The sequence below is a fragment of the Mobula birostris genome, chromosome 2, assembly GCF_030028105.1.
Source record: "Mobula birostris isolate sMobBir1 chromosome 2, sMobBir1.hap1, whole genome shotgun sequence".
In the NCBI taxonomy this organism is placed as follows: domain Eukaryota; kingdom Metazoa; phylum Chordata; class Chondrichthyes; order Myliobatiformes; family Myliobatidae; genus Mobula; species Mobula birostris.
Genome location: NC_092371.1, coordinates 113,514,806 through 113,527,295, shown reverse-complemented (window position 1 = coordinate 113,527,295; position 12,490 = coordinate 113,514,806). Strand labels below are relative to the sequence as shown.

At 57.4% G+C, this 12,490-nt stretch overlaps 6 non-coding genes across 6 annotated transcripts; all 6 read right to left on the bottom strand.

Annotated features, from left to right (window-relative positions):
• Nucleotides 1–61: 61 nt before the first annotated feature.
• On the bottom strand, nucleotides 62–180 carry LOC140194234 (5S ribosomal RNA). Its single transcript, XR_011885086.1, has one exon. It is a non-coding gene; the product is annotated as a 5S ribosomal RNA (ribosomal RNA).
• Nucleotides 181–2,044: 1,864 nt separating this feature from the next.
• LOC140194223 (5S ribosomal RNA) lies at nucleotides 2,045–2,163 on the bottom strand. Its single transcript, XR_011885075.1, has one exon. It is a non-coding gene; the product is annotated as a 5S ribosomal RNA (ribosomal RNA).
• A 1,424-nt stretch (nucleotides 2,164–3,587) lies between these two features.
• Nucleotides 3,588–3,706, bottom strand: LOC140194211 (5S ribosomal RNA). The gene has a single exon (XR_011885064.1). It is a non-coding gene; the product is annotated as a 5S ribosomal RNA (ribosomal RNA).
• Nucleotides 3,707–6,834: 3,128 nt separating this feature from the next.
• Nucleotides 6,835–6,953, bottom strand: LOC140194200 (5S ribosomal RNA). Its single transcript, XR_011885053.1, has one exon. It is a non-coding gene; the product is annotated as a 5S ribosomal RNA (ribosomal RNA).
• A 1,864-nt stretch (nucleotides 6,954–8,817) lies between these two features.
• Nucleotides 8,818–8,936, bottom strand: LOC140194381 (5S ribosomal RNA). The gene has a single exon (XR_011885227.1). It is a non-coding gene; the product is annotated as a 5S ribosomal RNA (ribosomal RNA).
• Nucleotides 8,937–10,360: 1,424 nt separating this feature from the next.
• LOC140194370 (5S ribosomal RNA) lies at nucleotides 10,361–10,479 on the bottom strand. The gene has a single exon (XR_011885216.1). It is a non-coding gene; the product is annotated as a 5S ribosomal RNA (ribosomal RNA).
• Between the last annotated feature and the right edge of the window lie 2,011 nt (nucleotides 10,480–12,490).

Genomic DNA, 12,490 nt, shown 5'->3' with positions numbered 1-12,490 from the left:
GAGAGAGAGAAAAAAGAAAAAGACAGTACCTCCTGGTGGGGCAATTGGGCAAAGGATCAAAAGCCTACGGCACCTGGTATTCCCAGGCGGTCTCCCATCCAAGTACTAACCAGGCCTGAGCCTGCTTAGCTTCCGAGATCAGACGAGATCGGGCGTTTTCAGGCTAGTATGGCCGTAGGCACCAGTGCACCGCTCCTCTCCGCACTTAAGCGGCATGCAGCCACTCTCAGCTTGCTCCCACGCTGCTCCTCCTTTCTTACACTCCTCTGCCTTCGCCCCTTCACTCACATCCTACACTCTCCCCTCCCATTTTCACCTCTCCTCTCTCACCCGTCCTCCTCACCATCCACTGGCCACTCCGCTGCTTGCTGCTCACATCACTAGCCACCACACAATCAGTGCTCCTACCGCACCCCCCCCCCCACCCCCAACAGACACAGACCTCTCGCTGCTCAGGCCGCCACTGCGCTGGTCCTGACGGCTGCCGCATCTCTGCTTCCCCTTTCTTCGCGTTTACTCTACCTTCTGCCTACCAGTGAAGAGATCGCACCCGCTCCAGCCTAGCTATTTAAGACCACCTCAGCTTCGGCAAGCCCGCCGGCCGATGGGATCACAGCTCCTTTTCTCCCCTTACTTCGGAAGGGAACTTAGAAACTTGTCAGACCGCCGGCACTAGATGCTGCGGTGAGAAATCGATCTGACAAATTTAATCGAGGAGGCGAACAGGAATGGTCATGAGCGAGAGGCGCTGGACGCTGCCGACCGGCAGTCAAGCCAGGCCTTTGCAAAAGTCCCACCTATTCAAGGAGGTTCCTTCGCTTTATGAGGCATTCAGCGCCAGGTCCTAAATTGGATTTCACATCGCCTTGGCGGCACAAGACAGGCATTGGCAGTTTCGCGGCTCTGCGTCTGTACGAGATTCGATCTGATTGAAATCTATCAAATGTTGAAAGGCCGAGATAGGAGGGATGTGCTGAGGATGTTTCCTACGGCAGTCATGTGCAGCAGCTGAGGCCACAGCCTCAGTCAGACGTCTCTTTGGAACAAAGTTGAGGAGTAGTTCGTTAAGGGAGGCTGGTGGATATGTGAAATTGTTTGCCACGGACGCCTAGCGATACAATGTCGGTGGGTACGTTTCAGGCGAACGTTGATGGGTTCTTGATCAGCAACGGCTTCAAATAGAGAGGGTGGGATAATTAACCGTCTGAAGGTGGGTGCAAAAGTGCCTCATTCATTCAGTCCCATGTCTCATGCTCCTGCAGGGCGGAGAGAATAACAGCTGCGCACGGACCAGATGGGCCGAGGGGCCTGCTCACACTGTCAGCGCAACTGCCTGCCGGCGAGCACAGCCACCCCTGCCAGAGAAGTGCAACTGCGCCAAAAGTGGCTGGACCAAAGGATAGTGGACGACGGAAGCAGCTTCTACAGAGTTATGCACAGACCCCAGGCCGGCTGAAGGGAATGCGTGGACAGTATGGGGATCGAACCCACGACCTTGGCGTTATTAGCACCACGCTCTGACCAACTGAGCTAACCGTCCTCGCCTGGGTGGGGCGCGGCTACCTATTGCCAGTCCGGCGGCCTGCAGATGAACCGGCTGGTCCGACTCAGCCATGACAAGCTCTTGAGAGCAGCTTGTGCCGCACAGGGCCAGCCGGTTTAGCCGCGGGAAGCAGCTGCCGCCTTTGGTGATGCCTGCTCAGGTGGCAAAGGCAGAGCCGAAGCTGAGAATGGGCGCTGTACGCAAGCGCAGGACACAGCGCAAGCAAGCTTGGGTGCCCTTGCGTCTGGCTGCCTGACTGGCTGAGAGTGAGCGCCGGCAGCAGCTCGCTGCCGAAGCGCGGCTGTCAGGGCCAGGAGATGAAGCATGCTGCTAAGCGCAGCCGGCAGCCGAGCAAAAGCAGATTCTTGTGCCTTGACAGCAGAGTGCTTGCGTTTGCAGGCTGAGTGGCAAACGGAGAGCGCAGAGTGTATGAGTGAGAGGGAGAGAGAAAAAATGAAAAAGACAGCACCTCCTGCTGGGGCAGTTGGGCAGAGGAGCAAAAGCCTACGGCACCTGGTATTCCCAGGCGGTCTCCCATCCAAGTACTAACCAGGCCTGAGCCTGCTTAGCTTCCGAGATCAGACGAGATCGGGCGTTTTCAGGCTAGTATGGCCGTAGGCACCAGTGCACCGCACCTCTCCGCACTTAAGCGGCATACAGCCACTCTCAGCTTGCTCCCACGCTGCTCCTCCTTTCTTACACTCCTCTGCCTTCGCCCCTTCACTCACACCCTACACTCTCCCCTCCCATTTTCACCTCTCCTCTCTCACCCGTCCTCCTCACCATTCACTGGCCACTCCGCTGCTTGCTGCTCACATCACTAGCCAGCCCACAATCAGTGCTCCTACCGCACCCCCCCCCCCACAGGCAGAGACCACTCGCTGCCCTGGCCCCCACTGCGCTGGCCCTGACGGCCGCCGCAGCTCTGTTTCCTCTTTCTTCGCTTTTACTCTACCTTCTGCCTACCAGTGAAGAGATCGCACCCGCTCCAGCCTAGCTATTTAAGACCACCTCAGTTTAGGCAAGCCCGCCGGCCGATGGGATCACAGCTCCTTTTCTCCCATTACTTCGGAAGGGATCTCAGAAACTTGTCAGACCGCCGGCACTAGATGCTGCGGTGAGAAACCGATCTGACAAATTTTATCGAGGACGCGAACAGCAATGGTCATGACCGAGAGGCGCTGGACGCTGTCGACCGGCAGTCGAGGCAGGCCTTTGCAAAGGTCCCACATTATCAAGGAGGTTCTATCGCTTGATGAGGCATTCAGCGCTAGGTCCTGAATTGGATTGCACATTGCCTTGGCGGCACAAGACAGGCAACGGTACTTTCCTGCCTCTACATCTGTACGAGCTTCGATCTCATTTGGATAGCGATTCGTCGAATGGTGGGTGTAAATGAGCGTCATTCATTCACTCCGATGTCTCATGCTCCTGCAGAGCGCAGAGAATAACAGCTGCGCACGGAAGAGATGGGCCGAAGGGCCTGCTCCTCTGCTGGAGCAATCTGTCAGCACAACTGGCTGCCGGCCAGCACCGCCACCCCTGTCCTACATTAGCCTGCCAGAGAGGTGCAACTGCGCCAAAAGTAGCGAGACCAAAGGACGCAACTTCTGCAGAGTCATGCTCAGACCCAATATGGCGATCGAATCCACCACCTTGGTCGCGGGAAGCAGCTGCCGCCTTTGGTGATGGCGGCTCAGGTGGCAAAGGCAGAGCCGAAGCTGAGAATGGGCGCGGTACGCAAGCGCAGGACACAGCGCAAGCAAGCTTGTGCCCTTGCATCTGCTTGCCTGCCTGCCTGTCTGAGAGTGAGAGCCGGCAGAAGCACACTGCCGAAGCGCGGCTGTCAGGGCCAGTTGATGAAGCATGCTGCTCAGCGCAGCCGGCAGCCCAGCAAAAGCAGATTCTTTTGCCTTGACAGCAGAGTGCTTGCGTTTGCAGGCTGAGTGGCAAACGGAGAGCGCAGCGTGTATGAGTGAGATGGAGAGAGAGAAAAAAGAAAAAGACAGTACCTCCTGGTGGGGCAATTGGGCAAAGGATCAAAAGCCTACGGCACCTGGTATTCCCAGGCGGTCTCCCATCCAAGTACTAACCAGGCCTGAGCCTGCTTAGCTTCCGAGATCAGACGAGATCGGGCGTTTTCAGGCTAGTATGGCCGTAGGCACCAGTGCACCGCTCCTCTCCGCACTTAAGCGGCATGCAGCCACTCTCAGCTTGCTCCCACGCTGCTCCTCCTTTCTTACACTCCTCTGCCTTCGCCCCTTCACTCACATCCTACACTCTCCCCTCCCATTTTCACCTCTCCTCTCTCACCCGTCCTCCTCACCATCCACTGGCCACTCCGCTGCTTGCTGCTCACATCACTAGCCACCACACAATCAGTGCTCCTACCGCACCCCCCCCCACCCCCAACAGACACAGACCTCTCGCTGCCCAGGCCGCCACTGCGCTGGTCCTGACGGCTGCCGCATCTCTGCTTCCCCTTTCTTCGCGTTTACTCTACCTTCTGCCTACCAGTGAAGAGATCGCACCCGCTCCAGCCTAGCTATTTAAGACCACCTCAGCTTAGGCAAGCCCGCCGGCCGATGGGATCACAGCTCCTTTTCTCCCCTTACTTCGGAAGGGATCTCAGAAACTTGTCAGACCGCCGGCACGAGATGCTGCGGTGAGAAATCGATCTGACAAATTTAATCGAGGAGGCGAACAGGAATGGTCATGAGCGAGAGGCGCTGGACGCTGCCGACCGGCAGTCAAGCCAGGCCTTTGCAAAAGTCCCACCTATTCAAGGAGGTTCCTTCGCTTTATGAGGCATTCAGCGCCAGGTCCTAAATTGGATTTCACATCGCCTTGGCGGCACAAGACAGGCATTGGCAGTTTCGCGGCTCTGCGTCTGTACGAGATTCGATCTGATTGAAATCTATCAAATATTGAAAGGCCGAGATAGGAGGGATGTGCTGAGGATGTTTCCTACGGCAGTCATGTGCAGCAGCTGAGGCCACAGCCTCAGTCAGACGTCTCTTTGGAACAAAGTTGAGGAGTAGTTCGTTAAGGGAGGCTGGTGGATATGTGAAATTGTTTGCCACGGACGCCTAGCGATACAATGTCGGTGGGTACGTTTCAGGCGAACGTTGATGGGTTCTTGATCAGCAACGGCTTCAAATAGAGAGGGTGGGATAATTAACCGTCTCAAGGTGGGTGCAAAAGTGCCTCATTCATTCAGTCCCATGTCTCATGCTCCTGCAGGGCGGAGAGCATAACAGCTGCGCACGGACTAGATGGGCCGAGGGGCCTGCTCACACTGTCAGCGCAACTGCCTGCCGGCGAGCACAGCCACCCCTGCCAGAGAAGTGCAACTGCGCCAAAAGTGGCTGGACCAAAGGATAGTGGACGACGGAAGCAGCTTCTACAGAGTTATGCACAGACCCCAGGCCGGCTGAAGGGAATGCGTGGACAGTATGGGGATCGAACCCACGACCTTGGCGTTATTAGCACCACGCTCTGACCAACTGAGCTAACCGTCCTCGCCTGGGTGGGGCGCGGCTACCTATTGCCAGTCCGGCGGCCTGCAGATGAACCGGCTGGTCCGACTCAGCCATGACAAGCTCTTGAGAGCAGCTTGTGCCGCACAGGGCCAGCCGGCTTAGCCGCGGGAAGCAGCTGCCGCCTTTGGTGATGCCTGCTCAGGTGGCAAAGGCAGAGCCGAAGCTGAGAATGGGCGCTGTACGCAAGCGTTGGACACAGCGCAAGCAAGCTTGGGTGCCCTTGCGTCTGGCTGCCTGACTGGCTGAGAGTGAGCGCCGGCAGCAGCTCGCTGCCGAAGCGCGGCTGTCAGGGCCAGGTGATGAAGCATGCTGCTAAGCGCAGCCGGCAGCCGAGCAAAAGCAGATTCTTGTGCCTTGACAGCAGAGTGCTTGCGTTTGCAGGCTGAGTGGCAAACGGAGAGCGCAGAGTGTATGAGTGAGAGGGAGAGAGAAAAAATGAAAAAGACAGCACCTCCTGCTGGGGCAGTTGGGCAGAGGAGCAAAAGCCTACGGCACCTCCACTCCGCTGCTTGCTGCTCACATCACTAGCCACCTCACAATCAGTGCTCCTACCGCACCCCCCCCCCCCACAGACAGAGACCACTCGCTGCCCAGGGCCCCACTGCGCTGGCCCTGACGGGCGCCGCAGCTCTGTTTCCTCTTTCTTCGCTTTTACTCTACCTTCTGCCTACCAGTGAAGAGATCGCACCCGCTCCAGCCTAGCTATTTAAGACCACCTCAGCTTAGGCAAGCCCGCCGGCCGATGGGATCACAGCTCCTTTTCTCCCCTTACTTCGGAAGGGATCTCAGAAACTTGTCAGACCGCCGGCACTAGATGCTGCGCTGAGAAACCGATCTGACAAATTTTATCGAGGACGCGAACAGCAATGGTCATGAGCGAGAGGCGCTGGACGCTGTCGACCGGCAGTCGAGCCAGGCCTTTGCAAAGGTCCCACATTATCAAGGAGGTTCTATCGCTTGATGAGGCATTCAGCGCTAGGTCCTGAATTGGATTGCACATTGCCTTGGCGGCACAAGACAGGCAACGGTACTTTCCTGCCTCTACATCTGTACGAGCTTCGATCTCATTTGGATAGCGATTCGTCGAATGGTGGGTGTAAATGAGCGTCATTCATTCACTCCGATGTCTCATGCTCCTGCAGAGCGCAGAGAATAACAGCTGCGCACGGAAGAGATGGGCCGAAGGGCCTGCTCCTCTGCTGGAGCAATCTGTCAGCACAACTGGCTGCCGGCCAGCACCGCCACCCCTGTCCTACATTAGCCTGCCAGAGAGGTGCAACTGCGCCAAAAGTAGCGAGACCAAAGGACGCAACTTCTACAGAGTCATGCTCAGACCCAGTATGGCGATCGAATCCACCACCTTGGTCGCGGGAAGCAGCTGCCGCCTTTGGTGATGGCGGCTCAGGTGGCAAAGGCAGAGCCGAAGCTGAGAATGGGTGCTGTACGCAAGCGCAGGACACAGCGCAAGCAAGCTTGTGCCCTTGCATCTGCTTGCCTGCCTGCCTGTCTGAGAGTGAGAGCCGGCAGAAGCACACTGCCGAAGCGCGGCTGTCAGGGCCAGTTGATGAAGCATGCTGCTCAGCGCAGCCGGCAGCCCAGCAAAAGCAGATTCTTTTGCCTTGACAGCAGAGTGCTTGCGTTTGCAGGCTGAGTGGCAAACGGAGAGCGCAGCGTGTATGAGTGAGATGGAGAGAGAGAAAAAAGAAAAAGACAGTACCTCCTGGTGGGGCAATTGGGCAAAGGATCAAAAGCCTACGGCACCTGGTATTCCCAGGCGGTCTCCCATCCAAGTACTAACCAGGCCTGAGCCTGCTTAGCTTCCGAGATCAGACGAGATCGGGCGTTTTCAGGCTAGTATGGCCGTAGGCACCAGTGCACCGCTCCTCTCCGCACTTAAGCGGCATGCAGCCACTCTCAGCTTGCTCCCACGCTGCTCCTCCTTTCTTACACTCCTCTGCCTTCGCCCCTTCACTCACATCCTACACTCTCCCCTCCCATTTTCACCTCTCCTCTCTCACCCGTCCTCCTCACCATCCACTGGCCACTCCGCTGCTTGCTGCTCACATCACTAGCCACCACACAATCAGTGCTCCTACCGCACCCCCCCCCCCACCCCCAACAGACACAGACCTCTCGCTGCTCAGGCCGCCACTGCGCTGGTCCTGACGGCTGCCGCATCTCTGCTTCCCCTTTCTTCGCGTTTACTCTACCTTCTGCCTACCAGTGAAGAGATCGCACCCGCTCCAGCCTAGCTATTTAAGACCACCTCAGCTTAGGCAAGCCCGCCGGCCGATGGGATCACAGCTCCTTTTCTCCCCTTACTTCGGAAGGGATCTCAGAAACTTGTCAGACCGCCGGCACGAGATGCTGCGGTGAGAAATCGATCTGACAAATTTAATCGAGGAGGCGAACAGGAATGGTCATGAGCGAGAGGCGCTGGACGCTGCCGACCGGCAGTCAAGCCAGGCCTTTGCAAAAGTCCCACCTATTCAAGGAGGTTCCTTCGCTTTATGAGGCATTCAGCGCCAGGTCCTAAATTGGATTTCACATCGCCTTGGCGGCACAAGACAGGCATTGGCAGTTTCGCGGCTCTGCGTCTGTACGAGATTCGATCTGATTGAAATCTATCAAATATTGAAAGGCCGAGATAGGAGGGATGTGCTGAGGATGTTTCCTACGGCAGTCATGTGCAGCAGCTGAGGCCACAGCCTCAGTCAGACGTCTCTTTGGAACAAAGTTGAGGAGTAGTTCGTTAAGGGAGGCTGGTGGATATGTGAAATTGTTTGCCACGGACGCCTAGCGATACAATGTCGGTGGGTACGTTTCAGGCGAACGTTGATGGGTTCTTGATCAGCAACGGCTTCAAATAGAGAGGGTGGGATAATTAACCGTCTGAAGGTGGGTGCAAAAGTGCCTCATTCATTCAGTCCCATGTCTCATGCTCCTGCAGGGCGGAGAGAATAACAGCTGCGCACGGACCAGATGGGCCGAGGGGCCTGCTCACACTGTCAGCGCAACTGCCTGCCGGCGAGCACAGCCACCCCTGCCAGAGAAGTGCAACTGCGCCAAAAGTGGCTGGACCAAAGGATAGTGGACGACGGAAGCAGCTTCTACAGAGTTATGCACAGACCCCAGGCCGGCTGAAGGGAATGCGTGGACAGTATGGGGATCGAACCCACGACCTTGGCGTTATTAGCACCACGCTCTGACCAACTGAGCTAACCGTCCTCGCCTGGGTGGGGCGCGGCTACCTATTGCCAGTCCGGCGGCCTGCAGATGAACCGGCTGGTCCGACTCAGCCATGACAAGCTCTTGAGAGCAGCTTGTGCCGCACAGGGCCAGCCGGTTTAGCCGCGGGAAGCAGCTGCCGCCTTTGGTGATGCCTGCTCAGGTGGCAAAGGCAGAGCCGAAGCTGAGAATGGGCGCTGTACGCAAGCGCAGGACACAGCGCAAGCAAGCTTGGGTGCCCTTGCGTCTGGCTGCCTGACTGGCTGAGAGTGAGCGCCGGCAGCAGCTCGCTGCCGAAGCGCGGCTGTCAGGGCCAGGAGATGAAGCATGCTGCTAAGCGCAGCCGGCAGCCGAGCAAAAGCAGATTCTTGTGCCTTGACAGCAGAGTGCTTGCGTTTGCAGGCTGAGTGGCAAACGGAGAGTGCAGAGTGTATGAGTGAGAGGGAGAGAGAAAAAATGAAAAAGACAGCACCTCCTGCTGGGGCAGTTGGGCAGAGGAGCAAAAGCCTACGGCACCTGGTATTCCCAGGCGGTCTCCCATCCAAGTACTAACCAGGCCTGAGCCTGCTTAGCTTCCGAGATCAGACGAGATCGGGCGTTTTCAGGCTAGTATGGCCGTAGGCACCAGTGCACCGCACCTCTCCGCACTTAAGCGGCATACAGCCACTCTCAGCTTGCTCCCACGCTGCTCCTCCTTTCTTACACTCCTCTGCCTTCGCCCCTGCACTCACACCCTACACTCTCCCCTCCCATTTTCACCTCTCCTCTCTCACCCGTCCTCCTCACCATTCACTGGCCACTCCGCTGCTTGCTGCTCACATCACTAGCCAGCCCACAATCAGTGCTCCTACCGCACCCCCCCCCCCACAGGCAGAGACCACTCGCTGCCCTGGCCCCCACTGCGCTGGCCCTGACGGCCGCCGCAGCTCTGTTTCCTCTTTCTTCGCTTTTACTCTACCTTCTGCCTACCAGTGAAGAGATCGCACCCGCTCCAGCCTAGCTATTTAAGACCACCTCAGTTTAGGCAAGCCCGCCGGCCGATGGGATCACAGCTCCTTTTCTCCCATTACTTCGGAAGGGATCTCAGAAACTTGTCAGACCGCCGGCACTAGATGCTGCGGTGAGAAACCGATCTGACAAATTTTATCGAGGACGCGAACAGCAATGGTCATGACCGAGAGGCGCTGGACGCTGTCGACCGGCAGTCGAGGCAGGCCTTTGCAAAGGTCCCACATTATCAAGGAGGTTCTATCGCTTGATGAGGCATTCAGCGCTAGGTCCTGAATTGGATTGCACATTGCCTTGGCGGCACAAGACAGGCAACGGTACTTTCCTGCCTCTACATCTGTACGAGCTTCGATCTCATTTGGATAGCGATTCGTCGAATGGTGGGTGTAAATGAGCGTCATTCATTCACTCCGATGTCTCATGCTCCTGCAGAGCGCAGAGAATAACAGCTGCGCACGGAAGAGATGGGCCGAAGGGCCTGCTCCTCTGCTGGAGCAATCTGTCAGCACAACTGGCTGCCGGCCAGCACCGCCACCCCTGTCCTACATTAGCCTGCCAGAGAGGTGCAACTGCGCCAAAAGTAGCGAGACCAAAGGACGCAACTTCTGCAGAGTCATGCTCAGACCCAATATGGCGATCGAATCCACCACCTTGGTCGCGGGAAGCAGCTGCCGCCTTTGGTGATGGCGGCTCAGGTGGCAAAGGCAGAGCCGAAGCTGAGAATGGGCGCGGTACGCAAGCGCAGGACACAGCGCAAGCAAGCTTGTGCCCTTGCATCTGCTTGCCTGCCTGCCTGTCTGAGAGTGAGAGCCGGCAGAAGCACACTGCCGAAGCGCGGCTGTCAGGGCCAGTTGATGAAGCATGCTGCTCAGCGCAGCCGGCAGCCCAGCAAAAGCAGATTCTTTTGCCTTGACAGCAGAGTGCTTGCGTTTGCAGGCTGAGTGGCAAACGGAGAGCGCAGCGTGTATGAGTGAGATGGAGAGAGAGAAAAAAGAAAAAGACAGTACCTCCTGGTGGGGCAATTGGGCAAAGGATCAAAAGCCTACGGCACCTGGTATTCCCAGGCGGTCTCCCATCCAAGTACTAACCAGGCCTGAGCCTGCTTAGCTTCCGAGATCAGACGAGATCGGGCGTTTTCAGGCTAGTATGGCCGTAGGCACCAGTGCACCGCTCCTCTCCGCACTTAAGCGGCATGCAGCCACTCTCAGCTTGCTCCCACGCTGCTCCTCCTTTCTTACACTCCTCTGCCTTCGCCCCTTCACTCACATCCTACACTCTCCCCTCCCATTTTCACCTCTCCTCTCTCACCCGTCCTCCTCACCATCCACTGGCCACTCCGCTGCTTGCTGCTCACATCACTAGCCACCACACAATCAGTGCTCCTACCGCACCCCCCCCCCACCCCCAACAGACACAGACCTCTCGCTGCCCAGGCCGCCACTGCGCTGGTCCTGACGGCTGCCGCATCTCTGCTTCCCCTTTCTTCGCGTTTACTCTACCTTCTGCCTACCAGTGAAGAGATCGCACCCGCTCCAGCCTAGCTATTTAAGACCACCTCAGCTTAGGCAAGCCCGCCGGCCGATGGGATCACAGCTCCTTTTCTCCCCTTACTTCGGAAGGGATCTCAGAAACTTGTCAGACCGCCGGCACGAGATGCTGCGGTGAGAAATCGATCTGACAAATTTAATCGAGGAGGCGAACAGGAATGGTCATGAGCGAGAGGCGCTGGACGCTGCCGACCGGCAGTCAAGCCAGGCCTTTGCAAAAGTCCCACCTATTCAAGGAGGTTCCTTCGCTTTATGAGGCATTCAGCGCCAGGTCCTAAATTGGATTTCACATCGCCTTGGCGGCACAAGACAGGCATTGGCAGTTTCGCGGCTCTGCGTCTGTACGAGATTCGATCTGATTGAAATCTATCAAATATTGAAAGGCCGAGATAGGAGGGATGTGCTGAGGATGTTTCCTACGGCAGTCATGTGCAGCAGCTGAGGCCACAGCCTCAGTCAGACGTCTCTTTGGAACAAAGTTGAGGAGTAGTTCGTTAAGGGAGGCTGGTGGATATGTGAAATTGTTTGCCACGGACGCCTAGCGATACAATGTCGGTGGGTACGTTTCAGGCGAACGTTGATGGGTTCTTGATCAGCAACGGCTTCAAATAGAGAGGGTGGGATAATTAACCGTCTCAAGGTGGGTGCAAAAGTGCCTCATTCATTCAGTCCCATGTCTCATGCTCCTGCAGGGCGGAGAGAATAACAGCTGCGCACGGACTAGATGGGCCGAGGGGCCTGCTCACACTGTCAGCGCAACTGCCTGCCGGCGAGCACAGCCACCCCTGCCAGAGAAGTGCAACTGCGCCAAAAGTGGCTGGACCAAAGGATAGTGGACGACGGAAGCAGCTTCTACAGAGTTATGCACAGACCCCAGGCCGGCTGAAGGGAATGCGTGGACAGTATGGGGATCGAACCCACGACCTTGGCGTTATTAGCACCACGCTCTGACCAACTGAGCTAACCGTCCTCGCCTGGGTGGGGCGCGGCTACCTATTGCCAGTCCGGCGGCCTGCAGATGAACCGGCTGGTCCGACTCAGCCATGACAAGCTCTTGAGAGCAGCTTGTGCCGCACAGGGCCAGCCGGCTTAGCCGCGGGAAGCAGCTGCCGCCTTTGGTGATGCCTGCTCAGGTGGCAAAGGCAGAGCCGAAGCTGAGAATGGGCGCTGTACGCAAGCGTTGGACACAGCGCAAGCAAGCTTGGGTGCCCTTGCGTCTGGCTGCCTGACTGGCTGAGAGTGAGCGCCGGCAGCAGCTCGCTGCCGAAGCGCGGCTGTCAGGGCCAGGTGATGAAGCATGCTGCTAAGCGCAGCCGGCAGCCGAGCAAAAGCAGATTCTTGTGCCTTGACAGCAGAGTGCTTGCGTTTGCAGGCTGAGTGGCAAACGGAGAGCGCAGAGTGTATGAGTGAGAGGGAGAGAGAAAAAATGAAAAAGACAGCACCTCCTGCTGGGGCAGTTGGGCAGAGGAGCAAAAGCCTACGGCACCTCCACTCCGCTGCTTGCTGCTCACATCACTAGCCACCTCACAATCAGTGCTCCTACCGCACCCCCCCCCCCACAGACAGAGACCACTCGCTGCCCAGGGCCCCACTGCGCTGGCCCTGACGGGCGCCGCAGCTCT